This window comes from Cucurbita pepo, chromosome 6 (assembly GCF_057944985.1).
Source record: "Cucurbita pepo subsp. pepo isolate OVF chromosome 6, ASM5794498v1, whole genome shotgun sequence".
Taxonomy (NCBI): domain Eukaryota; kingdom Viridiplantae; phylum Streptophyta; class Magnoliopsida; order Cucurbitales; family Cucurbitaceae; genus Cucurbita; species Cucurbita pepo.
The window spans coordinates 17,031,682-17,044,584 of record NC_141803.1 but is presented as its reverse complement, the minus strand read 5'-3'; the positions used below and the strand labels follow the sequence as shown (position 1 = coordinate 17,044,584).

The 12,903-nt window shown below is 37.9% G+C and overlaps 1 non-coding gene across 1 annotated transcript; it reads left to right on the top strand.

Annotated features, from left to right (window-relative positions):
- The first annotated feature begins 3,083 nt into the window (after nucleotides 1–3,083).
- On the top strand, nucleotides 3,084–3,164 carry TRNAL-CAG (transfer RNA leucine (anticodon CAG)). Its single transcript has one exon. It is a non-coding gene; the product is annotated as a tRNA-Leu (tRNA).
- The last annotated feature ends 9,739 nt before the right edge of the window (nucleotides 3,165–12,903 follow it).

Here is a 12,903-nt window from a genome sequence, read left to right as displayed (position 1 = left end):
TTGTTAGAAAGGAGGATGAGCTATTGTGATCTGTGCTCCAGGGTGATTTATGACGAAATAGAGTGAACTAAAGAAAAAGGAGTCAAAATAGAGTAACCTGGAATCAGAAGCTCGTGTAGCTAGGAAGGCAATAAACCTATAACGGGCCAAAGTGAATAAATAGGTCGAGCAAGTCCAAGGTACTTGTTTGAGAGTTAATGATCCTTATGATCCTTGTGTTGCAACAAATGTCAATATGTATCATTTTTTAATCTTTCTTCACTATCAGAGCCAGATTTCATTCTTGGGACCTATGGGTTATGGGTCCACCACGCTTCCGCTGCGCACTCTGATTTGATAGAAAGGAGAATGAGCTATTGTGATCTGTGCTCCATGGTGATTTATGACGAAATAGAGTGAACTAAAAGAAAGAGTTGAGGAGTCAAAATAGAGTAACTTCGAATCAAAAGCCCGTGTAACTAGGAATGGAATAAACCTATAACGGGCCAAAGTGAATAAATAGGCCGAGCAGGTCTAAGGTACTTGTGTTCGAGAGTTAATGATCCTTATGATCCTTGTGTTGGAACAAATGTCAATATGTATCATTTTTTTGTCTTTCTTCTCTATTAGAGCCAAGTTTCGATCCTGGGACCTGTGGGTTATGGGCCCACCACGCTTCCGCTGCGCCACTCTGATTTGTTAGAAAGGAGGATGAGCTATTGTGATCTGTGCTCCAGGGTGATTTATGACGAAATAGAGTGAACTAAAGAAAAAGGAGTCAAAATAGAGTAACCTGGAATCAGAAGCTCGTGTAGCTAGGAAGGCAATAAACCTATAACGGGCCAAAGTGAATAAACAGGTCGAGCAAGTCCAAGGTACTTGTTTGAGAGTTAATGATCCTTATGATCCTTGTGTTTTGCAACAAATGTCTATATGTATCATTTTTTAATCTTTCTTCACTATCAGAGCCAGATTTCGATCTTGGGACTTGTGGGTTATGGGTCCACCACGCTTCCGCTGCGCCACTCTGATTTGATAGAAAGGAGAATGAGCTATTGTGATCTGTGCTCCATGGTGATTTATGACGAAATAGAGTGAACTAAAAGAAAGAGTTGAGGAGTCAAAATAGAGTAACTTGGAATTAAAAGCCCGTGTAGCTAGGAATGGAATAAACCTATAACGGGCCAAAGTGAATAAATAGGCCGAGCAGGTCTAAGGTACTTGTTCGAGAGTTAATGATCCTTATGATCCTTGTTGTTGGAACAAATGTCAATATGTATCATTTTTTTGTCTTTCTTCTCTATTAGAGCCAAGTTTCGATCCTGGGACTTGTGGGTTATGGGCCCACCACACTTTCGCTGCGCCACTCTGATTTGTTAGAAAGGAGGATGAGCTATTGTGATCTGTGTTCCAGGGTGATTTATGACGAAATAGATTGAACTAAAGAAAGAGTTGATGAGTCAAAATAGAGTAACCTGGAATCAAAAGCTCGTGTAGCTAGGAATGCAATAAACCTATAACGGGCCAAAGTGAATAAATAGGTCGAGCAGGTCTAAGGTACTTGTTTGAGAGTTAATGATCCTTGTTTTGCAACAAATGTCATTGTATCATTTTTTAGTCTTTCTTCTCTATCAGAGCCAGGTTTCAATCCTGGGACCTATGAGTTATGGGCCCAACACACTTCGCTTTCCTATCTAGCGTGTTTATCTACACAGAGCTAGGATGTAAGAGTTAGGTTGGTTATATAATGGCTTAGGTCAAGATGCGTACACTAGACTAAGCACCTTAGGATCGTGGCTACGTTAAGAGGAAATAGACCCTATTACTCGAGGACTAAAGAAAGAGTCGAATAGTTAAAATAGAGTAACTTGAAACCAAAAGCTCGTGTTAAGCAACCTAGCTGGCCTAGGAATCCAATAAACCTCGTCAACTCCTAGACATTCCAGGAATAAAGAGAGAGTCGAGGAGTCAAAAAAGAGTAATCTAGACCCAAAAGCTTTTTGAAAGGGCATGGGTTTGAATCCCATTTTTAATAAGCAATGTATCGATGGTGGGCGGCAATCTATAAAGCTTAGGAGTCATATCACACGCTCTTCCTTTCAAATTTTAAATGTCATTATAAAATAATTTTTTCTTTCACAGCCAGATTCCAATCTTGTTTGCTTGTATTGTGCACGATAGAGTATGTATTAGCTCCAAGTGTTTGACAGTGTGTTCTCCCTATCAAGCGTGTTTATCTACACAAAGCTGGGGGTGTAAGAGTTAGGTTGGTTATACGATGACTTAGGTCAAGATGCATACACTAGACTAAGCACCTTAGGATCGTGGCGATGTTAAGAGGAAATAGACTCTATTACTCCAGGACTAAAGAAAGAGTCACGTTTTTATTCCGTTAGATAAAAGGGGTTGGGAACGCCGCCCTATCTAATATAATATATATTTTCAGATAGATGTCTTTTGAAAAAGATAGTAGTCAAATTTTGTCTATCAATTTTGAAGTGTCAAATTTTGTCTATCAATTTTGAAGTCTTTCTTCGGTATTAGAGCCAAGTTTCAATCTAGGGACATGTGGGTTATAGGCCCACCACGCTTCCGCTACGACACTCTAATTTGTTAGAAATGAGGATGCACTATTGCGATCTGTGCTCCAGGGTGATTTAAGGATGTTATCTTGCCGTTGAGCTTGTTTGCTTGTATTGTGCATGATACAGTATGTGTTAGCTCCTGGTGTTTGACAGTGTGTTCTCCCTATCTAGCTTGTTTATCTGCACAGAGCTAGGGTGTAAGAGTTAGGTTGGTTATATGATGACTTAGGTCAAGATGCGTACACTAGACTAAACACCTTAGGATCGTGGCGACATTAAGAGGGTCTAGACCCTACAAGTCCAAAACTAAAGAAAGAGACGAAGAGTCAGAATAGAGTGACCTGGAGCCAAAATCTTGTGTGAAGCAACCTAGCTGGCCTAGGAATCCAATAAACCTCTTCAACTCCTAGACATGATCAAGTTGCATTTAAAACCGTGAGATTGACGACGATGCATCAGTACCTAAAAGTGGATAATATATGCTAGCAGCGATTTGTAGCTGTTACAAAAATATAAATAGTCAAGATGGCCGAGTTGGTCTAAGGCGCCAGTTTCAGGTACTGGTCCGAAAGGGCATGGGTTCAAATCCCATTCTTGACATTATATTCTTTAGTGTGAGATTTGGGAAAGATTGGAGAGGTATAATGCACAACATTTTAAAATGGTGAGGCTTGCATATGTAGTGAGCAATGTAGCGGTGGGCGGCGTAAAACTGTTTTATCTATCAATATTAATGTCTTGTCTTCTGCATTAGAGCTAGGTTAGAGTAACCTGGAATCAAAAGCTCGTGTAGCTATGAATGCAATAAACCCATAACGGGCCAAAGCGAATAAATAGGCCAAGCAAGTCTAAAGTACTTGTTTGAGAGTTAATGATCCTTGTTTTGCAAGGACTGTAGCGGTGGGCGGCGTAAAACTGTTTTATCTATCAATATTAATGTCTTGTCTTGTAGCGGTGGGCGCGTAAAACTGTTTTATCTATCAATATTAATGTCTATCTATCAATATTAATGTCTTGTCTTCTGCATTAGAGCTAGGTTAGAGTAACCTGGAATCAAAAGCTCGTGTAGCTATGAATGCAATAAACCCATAACGGGCCAAAGCGAATAAATAGGCCAAGCAAGTCTAAAGTACTTGTTTGAGAGTTAATGATCCTTGTTTTGCAAGGACTATCAATATGTATCATTTTTTAGTCTTTCTTCTCTATCAGAGCCAGGTTTCAATCCTGGGACCTGTGGGTTATGGGCCCACCACGCTTCCGCTGCGCCACTCTGATTTGTTAGAAAGGAGGATGAGCTATTTTGATCTGTGCTCCAGGGTGATTTATGACGAAATAGAGTGAACTAAAGAAAGAGTTGGGGAGTCAAAAACTCGTGTAGCTAGGAATGCAATAAACCTATAACGGGCGAAAGTGAATAAATAGGCCGAGTAGGTCTAAAGTACATTGTTTGAGAGTTCATGATCCTTATGCTCCTTGTGTTGCAACAAATGGCAATATGTATCACTTTTTAGTCTTTCTTCTCTATTAGAGCCAGGTTTCGATTCTGGGACCTGTGGGTTATGGGCCCACCACGCTTCCGCTGCCACTCTAATTTGATAGAAAGGAGGATGAGCTATTGTGATCTGTGCTCCAAGGTGATTTATGACGAAATAGAGTGAACTAAAGAAAGAGTTGAGGAGTCAAAATAGAGTAACCTGGAATCAAAAGCTCGTGTAGCTAGGAATGCAATAAACCTATAACGGGCCAAAGTGAATAAATATGCCGAGCAGGTCTAAGGTACTTGTTTGAGAGTTAATGATCCTTATGCTCCTTGTGTTGCATAACGAGTTATGGGCCCACCACGCTTCTGCTGCGCCACTCTGATTTGTTAGAAAAGAGGATGAGCTATTGTGATCTATGCTCTAGGGTGATTTATGGATACTATCTTCCAGTTGAGCTTGTTTGCTTGTATTGTGCATGATAAAGTATGTTTTAGCTCCAGGTGGTTGACAGTGTGTTCAACCTATCTAGCGTGTTTATCTACACAAAGTTGGGGGTGTAAGAGTTAGGTTGGTTATACGATGACTTAGGTCAAGATGCATACACTAGACTAAGCACCTTAGGATCGTGGCGACGTTAAGAGGAAATAGACTCTATTACTCCAGGACTAAAGAAAGAGTCAAGGTGTCAAAATAGAGTAACCTGGAACCAAAAGCTTGTGTTAAGCAACCTAGCTAGCCTAGGAATCCTATAAACCTCTTCAACTCCAAGACATGACCAAGATGCATTTTAAAACCGTGAAGGTGACGACGATGCATAACGGGCCAAAGTGGATTATATATGCTAGAAGTAATTTGTATATGTTACAAATAAAAAAATAGTCAAGATTACAAAGCTAGTCTAAGTTTCCAGTTTCAGGTACTGTTCCGAAACAACTCTTTATTTGGAGATGAATTAAAAGATGCTCCTGAATAAAAAATTTAGGATTCAATCGGACTGTTCACGCTGAGGATTATAATATCCCCAATATCTTTTGCTGAATTTATAGAATTATTATTATTCTTGGATTTGTGATTCTGCTTCCTCTTTAGTCTTGTACAATCGGTCCGAAAGTGATCTTTTTCTCCAAAACTCCAACACATCACGTTTGGTCTGTTTGGAAAATTTTCAAGGTTCTTTGATTTTGATCAACCTTTGTTTGGGCCCTTTGATCTACTTCTTTCCCTTTGGTCAATGCTGAGTGCACTATGAGAAGAATCCTCAATTTCTTGTTTGCGAATACTTTCGTTGTGAACTACATCTCAGATTTCATCGAACTTCAGTTTCTCAGATCCTCGGGAACTGTTGGTCACGATAACAACAGTATCCCACGACTCGGGTAAAGTTGACATCAGAATCAGTGTTTCAATTTCATCCTCAATATTAATTTCCACATAACTCAATTGACTTACAATCATGTTGTACTCATTTATGTGATCAGCAACAGATCCACTTTCAGACATTTGTAGATTGAACAATCTCCGCATCAAATACACCATGTTCATAGCCAACGATTTTTCATACATACTCGACATCGTCTTCAACAGATCTGACATTGTCTTCTCCTTAATGATGTTGAACGCTACGTTTCTGGATAGCGTCAACCAGATCAACCCTAGGGCCTAACGATCCTAGAGCTTCCATTGCTCCGTGGTCATGGTATCTGGCTTCACCTCCAACAAGGGTTCGTTAAAATCTTTTTGGTACTGATAATCTTCAATTTGCATCTTCCGGAAACTGAAATTGGATCCATCAAACTTCTCAATTGCAATCTTTGAACTTTCCATCTCTCAAATCGTGGTGAATCTCACCTAGCTCTGATACCAATTGTTAGAATTGCACAACAACGAACACACTCGATCAAGATGAACCCAAAAAAAAAAAAATAGGAGAGTGAAAATGCATGGAAGAATATTGGCTAAAGAATTTGTATTGATGACATTAGATATGCACTACCCAAGAGTTATAATATGGTTTTAGTTTACTATATAACATTAACTCATATAACACCTATTAGATATAAATATTTACTATATAACATCACTTTCCTTTTTAATTACAAAGAAAAGGTTGACTGAAAACTATTTTGAAATAAATATAAGGGTAAAAATGAGACGGTTCTATCTCTAAATCTAACAAGTGTGTGATATAATTTAACTTAATCAAACCACGAGAGTTATTATCCTTATCGATGAGAAACGATAACATCCCAATAAAATTATGTGAAATAATTAATGATATATACTTCTATCCATGATTCAACAAATAAGCTTCCTTCCGTTTGCTTCACATCCACTTAAACTAGGATGGTGACACTTTGGTGTCACTCTCGAGTGAAAGTATAAATAATGATTTTTTTCTTCTTGGAATTGAGGACAATAATTAGACTATTTTTTAAATTCAAAAGGTCAACTTATTTATAGTTGAGAGCCTCACCATCTATTAAAAATAAATAAATAATCAACAAAATCATATAAATAAAATATAGTATTTTTAATGTTGGCTTATAAATTCTATGTGAAAAACCCAATTGGAAGTAAGTTAGAGAAACAATAATGGAGGCAAATGGAGAAAACAACCAACTTAGATTAGCCATTTCCTCTTTTGAAGAAAGTAAAAAGAAAGCTCTATGAAGCTTCAAAGATTGGGTCCATTCAAAGCTTGAAGACACTAATTCGAGGTGACCCAAATATCATACAAAGAGTTCTAATCTCCTCTTCCAACGCTGAGAGTCCATTGCATGTCTCAGTTTTGCATCACCACCTTGAATTCACTCGATTTCTTTTGAATCTCGTGCCTGAACTTGCGGGAGAAGTTGATGACCTGCAAAGGACACCTCTACACTTGGCTTCAGAAAATGGAACGGTTGAGATTGTTCAAGCTTTGCTGGAGAAGAACACAAGCACTTGCATGGTACGTGATTTGAATGGGTGGATTCCTCTCCACCATGCCGTGATCAATGGAAGAATTGATATCATGCAACGGTTGATCATTGCGAGGTCAAGATCTCCTTGGATTAAGCTTCACAATGGTCAAACTGTTCTTCATTTATGCGTAAAACACAACCACTTGGAAGCTCTTAAGTTTTTTATCACAATGATTAAAGATCCCCAAGACTATGGATTCCAAAACCAAGGCGATGAGAATGAATATACCATTTTAGATTTTTCTATGATATTAAGACGAATTGAGGTATGTTCTTATAATTGAATTGGTTGGTTGAAGAAATACTAAGTTCTTATTTGATTATCTCATGAAACTGAAAATTATTATACAGAGTTTACATAGGTATCAAATAGGTCTCTCTCCTAACAATTCGAGTTTACATAGGTATCAAATAGGTCTCTCTCCTAACAATTCTATAGAGCCCTCAAGAGAGAAAAGAGTGAAAATAGAGAGGAAGGAAAAAATGGCTACCTGCACGTGTCACCTCCCACTTGCGAAACGTGTCGCTTCTACAATCAATGGATCCTTCGACTTACGCAAATGAATTCATTCGGCTCGGCTTGGCTTCGGCAGTTCTGACTGCTTAGAATGTGGGTTCTTGGCTCGATATAAGGGTTTTCATCAAATTCCACTGTCTCGAACCATCCCAAAGCTAAAATTTATATTGTTTAAGGCAATAAGAAATTTGAGTTATTAACGAAACGAGATGAACTTTCTAATAGGAAACAACTAGCGGCGATACTTGGAGAAACTTTGAAGGACGAAATTCAAATGAACTCATGTTTATACAATATTTGTTAGCTCCCGGTATTGTGGATGATATAGTATTTGTTAGCTCCAGGTATTTGACTATGTGTTCTCCCTGTGGAGTATGTTTATCTACACAGAGCTAGGTGTTAGAGTTAGGTTGGCTAGACCATGACAAAGATCAGGATGCCTCTAGTAGCCTGAGCACGTTAGAATCGTGAGCAACGGTTAGAGGGTCTAACCCTAGGTCTCCTAGACTAAAGATCTTCGTGGAGTCAGAATAGAGTAACCTGGAGCTAGAAGACGGAATTAAGCAACCTAACTGGCCTAGGAATCCAATAGACCTCCTCATCAACTAGATGTGACCAAGATGTTTTTTTAAAATCGTGAAGTTGACAACAATACGTAACAAGCCCAAGCGGACAATATCTGCTAGCGGCGGGCTTGAGTTGTTATAAAATAAAATTTAAAAAGATAGTCAAGATGGTCGAGCTGGTCTAAGGCGCTAGTTTTAGGTACTATTTCGAAAGGGCATGGGTTCAAATCCCATTCTTAACGTGAGATTTTTTTATTGTGAGATTCGATAATGATGTTTTTTTGGAGGTTTGACATTTTTACTCGCCATATGTTATACAGACCCTTTCCTTCTAAGAAATAGGTTCTAGAAAACTTGACATGATTTCATCGGATAATACAAATAGAAAAATACAATAGTAAAACAATACAACATAAAAGAAGATAAAGTGCTTGGCATGTCATGGGCATGCGGCTATGGGCAACACGTCCTAGACAATCATGACAATGACATCCTCCCCCACCTAAATGGTTGACGTCCTTGTCAACCGTCTATGTTTGAAATCTTCAATGTGGATCGCGTCAGAGTTCAAATCCCAACTAATTTCATCTATAGGAATATTTTTCCATTGGACTTGGAATTCTTGAATGCTCCGTACAAGTCTTCTGACTTTTCTAACCCTGTTGGCTAGGATCAACAATAGCTTTGTTATAGGTGTTCCCTTCTGATATTGCGCATCAACCCACTAATCTTACTTGACTGAATGTGGGCTAGCATTCTCTGGGCCACATGTTCGCCCTTTCGACTCAACGTGTCGGCCGCTTGGTTACTCTTTCCTATTTATGTTCGAACTTGAAGTCGAACTCATTTAATAATTCTTGCTACTGAGCTTGCTATGACGTTAACTTCGATTGATCGAAGAAGTGGCAAATGACATTGTTATCTATCCTCACTACGAAGTTTGATCCTAAGATATATTGCCTCCAGACTCTAAGGCAATAGACGACGACAAACATTTCTTTTCTTGAGAGAGTGTATTTCCTTTCCGCATTATTGAGCTTCTTGCTTCATCGATACGGTGGCGTTCCTTGAAAATGACACCCCCAAGGACAAAGTCAGATGCATCCATCAATACTTCAAAAGGCTTAGAGACGTCTGCCAAACTAAGGACAAGACCCCTCGTCATGGTTGTCTTTAGATCTTTGAAGTTCTTTTGACACTCGTTTGACCACAACCAAGATTGGTTTTTGTTCAAAAGTTCTGTTAATGGGGCGGATTATTGTGAAAACCAACGAACTACCTATAGTAGTTTGCTAATCCTAAAAATGATCGTTCAGTCACTAAAGTGGGGACTCTCCAATCCTGGATAGCATTAATCTTATCGCTATCCATTTTGATTTCTCAACACTTGATGATGTGCCCAAGGAAAGTGATGCATGTTCGTGCGAAGTCACATATCTTCTTCTTGACTTATAGCTGATTCTTTCGTAACTTATCAAATACTAGCTTCCTTGATTGAGGTAAATAGAAAGATAATGTTTGTATGGTTTAATTTTTAATTAAAATCTAAGTAATTGCAACTAAATTAATATGATCAAAGAAGAGAAAGATGTCACGTCAAATTATTGTGACAGAAATCAATTTTTTTAAAATTAATTAATTAATTAACTAACTAACTACAATCATGGTTTAATATTTATTTTTAATTCTAAATTTCAACCATGATTTAATTCTAAATGTTTCCTCTCCCACATAAACAATACATATAAGAGACTTTGAAAAGATGATGAAAATGAAAAAATCAACAAGAAATCATTTTTCTCAACATTATTCTATCCATTATATGGGTTATGTATAATTAATATTAAATATCATATTATAAATTAATCTTCCAAATCACGTTTTGCATGCATGTATATTTTTATAATTATGTTCATATTCGTTGCATAATCAATTGAATTGTAATTAATATGTTCTACTTTGGAATATTTAAAATCTAGACTAGACTTTGAAACGGTCTAAGAAAATAAGAAATTCAATGAGAGAATGTTTCGTAGCATTATTTTATCCATTTTGTGTAGAACATTGATTATGTATTACTAATATTAAAGGTCATGTTATAAATTAGACTTTCAATCGACGCGTTGTGTCATAGTCTTGCTTGTCCAAGGCATGTTTCCTATGATCGCATGCCTGTTACACGTCGAAACCCTTGCCTTGTACTATTTTACTGCTATCTTTTACTACTTTCATGCTGTATTATTTCCTTCTTGTTTTCTTTAAGTGTATGACGTTTCGGTGAAATCATGGCTACGTCTGGTAGACATGAAATGCTTCAAAATGTACTATAGGGGATATGACTAGTTGTAAAATTCTGCATATCTGAAAAGTTATATACGGTTTAAACCGTTGTTGTTGTGTTTTTGCTTACAAGCTATACAAGCTATATAAGGATTGGAAAATTGTGATATGTGCTCTAGGTGCTAGATGGACGTTATCACCCGTTGAGCATGTTTGATTTGTATGATTAAATTGTATGCTAGATTCAGGTAAATGTATGTATGAATTGCCTATGCTTACTTGATCAGTAGGATTATCCCCTTAGTAAATCACCATGGACGTTGAGATCATGATTTCTATGCATTAGGTGATCGATTGAATATCTCCCAGTATAGCATGCATGAATAAGAGTGAGTACAACAGTAGAACAAGGGTGGTTATGCAACACCTTAGGTCAATATATTTTCAATACACTGACCACCCAGGGATCCTGAGTAGTAATTAGAGACCTAGGTGTACCTCGAGATTTGGCTTAGCCACGAGAAAGTAACCCCGAGCGACCTAAAAATGTTTGTTGTGACCTAATCCACCTAGATGCCCTATATCCTAATATATCTCCACGACAATAAGGTGAACTATGAGAACACATAAGATTGAAAGTAATGCGAGCGAAACTATTTGGGAAGTCACTATGTGTAGGATATAACATGCTCTGATAAGGAATGAAGGACTACATAAATAGCGACCCAAAGACCCACTATCAGATGTAGAGCATAACCTACCTTGATAGGGGAAGAGGCACTACGTGAGTAGATGATATAAGGAGCTACCACTGTATGTATGATAACCCACCTAAGAGAGGACAAGGGACTACATAAATGGGTGACATGAGAAATTGCTACTATATATACGATAACCCATATGGAGAGGGACGAGGGACTACATAAGTACATAACATGAGAAATCACTATTGATTGTATGATAACCCACCTTGAGAGAGGACAAGGGACTACACAGGTAGTTGATAGAGGATATACTATTGTGTTTAGAACAACCCGCTTGAGAGTAAACGAGATACTACATAGTAGTATATTGAGGAGCTACTACTCTGTGTGGAGGAAACTTACTCTAAGAGGAGACGAGGGACTACACAAATAGATTTGCTCATTGTAGACACCACTGTGGTGTGATGTAACATTCAGGGAATACCTGAACTAGTGGCAAACTTATTAGAACCCTACGAGAAGCCCGTGGATACATATTAGGTTAAGGATCCGATGAGAGCTTACAGGTAGATTCCTTACTAAGTGTTTTATACTCATCCATTTTCCCCTTTCTCTTTTAAGTTCCAATCAAGGTGGAGAGGTGCTAGAGAGTTGCACTATCATAGAGGGGTGTCGACCCGGGGCGTCAATGTTATTTTGTATTTCTTTTGGGTTGTCGTTTGTATTAGTTTTCTTGCTCCCGCTCCCCATTTGTAAATAACTAGAACAATATCTATTGTTTCATATTAAATGGCGCAAAATTTTACAGTTAATTGTTTGTTTTTATTTTATTCATTTTCATATTCTTCTTTTCATCGCGAACCGATTTCTCGAAGCCTCGAAAATTGGGTCGTGCAAGCCTCAAAGATCCAAAAAAATTTCTTACTTTTCGCAACCCCCATTCGAGTTATTTTACACCACAAACATTTAAATAAGATAACATACATAAAATATGTTTTCCTTATAGTGAATACACACACCACCACAAATAATCCATGTCCAAAATATAAGATAAAACAAACAACGTAACCTATTTTTTGTATAGCCATTGATCTTTATTTAAGTTGTGATTGAAGTGATCGGATCTCTCTAAATGCCACAAAGCCAAAGATACAACCTTTTTAGTGCCCACACTAGAAGCTTCACCACCAAAAGAATGACGTGAATAACAATACAACAAAGAGAAACCACTCCCACCATTGCTAACAAAATGTACCATGCTATTGTAAACGTTAATTCTAAAGCATACGAATTCCTAAATGAGGCATTTACAAGCCAAACTTTGAGTATGTAACTATGTGATAAGGAGGCAATAGCAACACACATACCGATGCAAAGGGTGATTTAGCAATGATATGTGATCTGTGCTCTAAGGTGATTTAGCAGCGAGTTTTATCTATCAATATTAAAGTCTTGTCTTCTCCTGTCTTCTCCATTAGATCTAGGTTTCAGTCCTAGGACCTGGGTTATGGGCCCACCATGACACCACTCTAATTTGTTAGAAAAAAGGATGAGCTATTGTAATCTATGCTCCAGGGTGATTTATAGATATTATTTTCCCGTTGAGCGGCGGATAAATAGGTCTTCTCTATTAAAGCCAGGTTTTATCTTTCTTCTCTATGGGTTATGGGCCCACCAGGCTTCCGCTACGACACTCTGATTTGTTAGAAAAGAGGATGAGCTATTGTAATCTATGCTCTAGGGTGATTTATGATATTATCATCCCATTGAACTTGTTTGCTTGTATTGTGCATGATAAAGTATGTATTAGCTCCAGGTGTTTGATAGT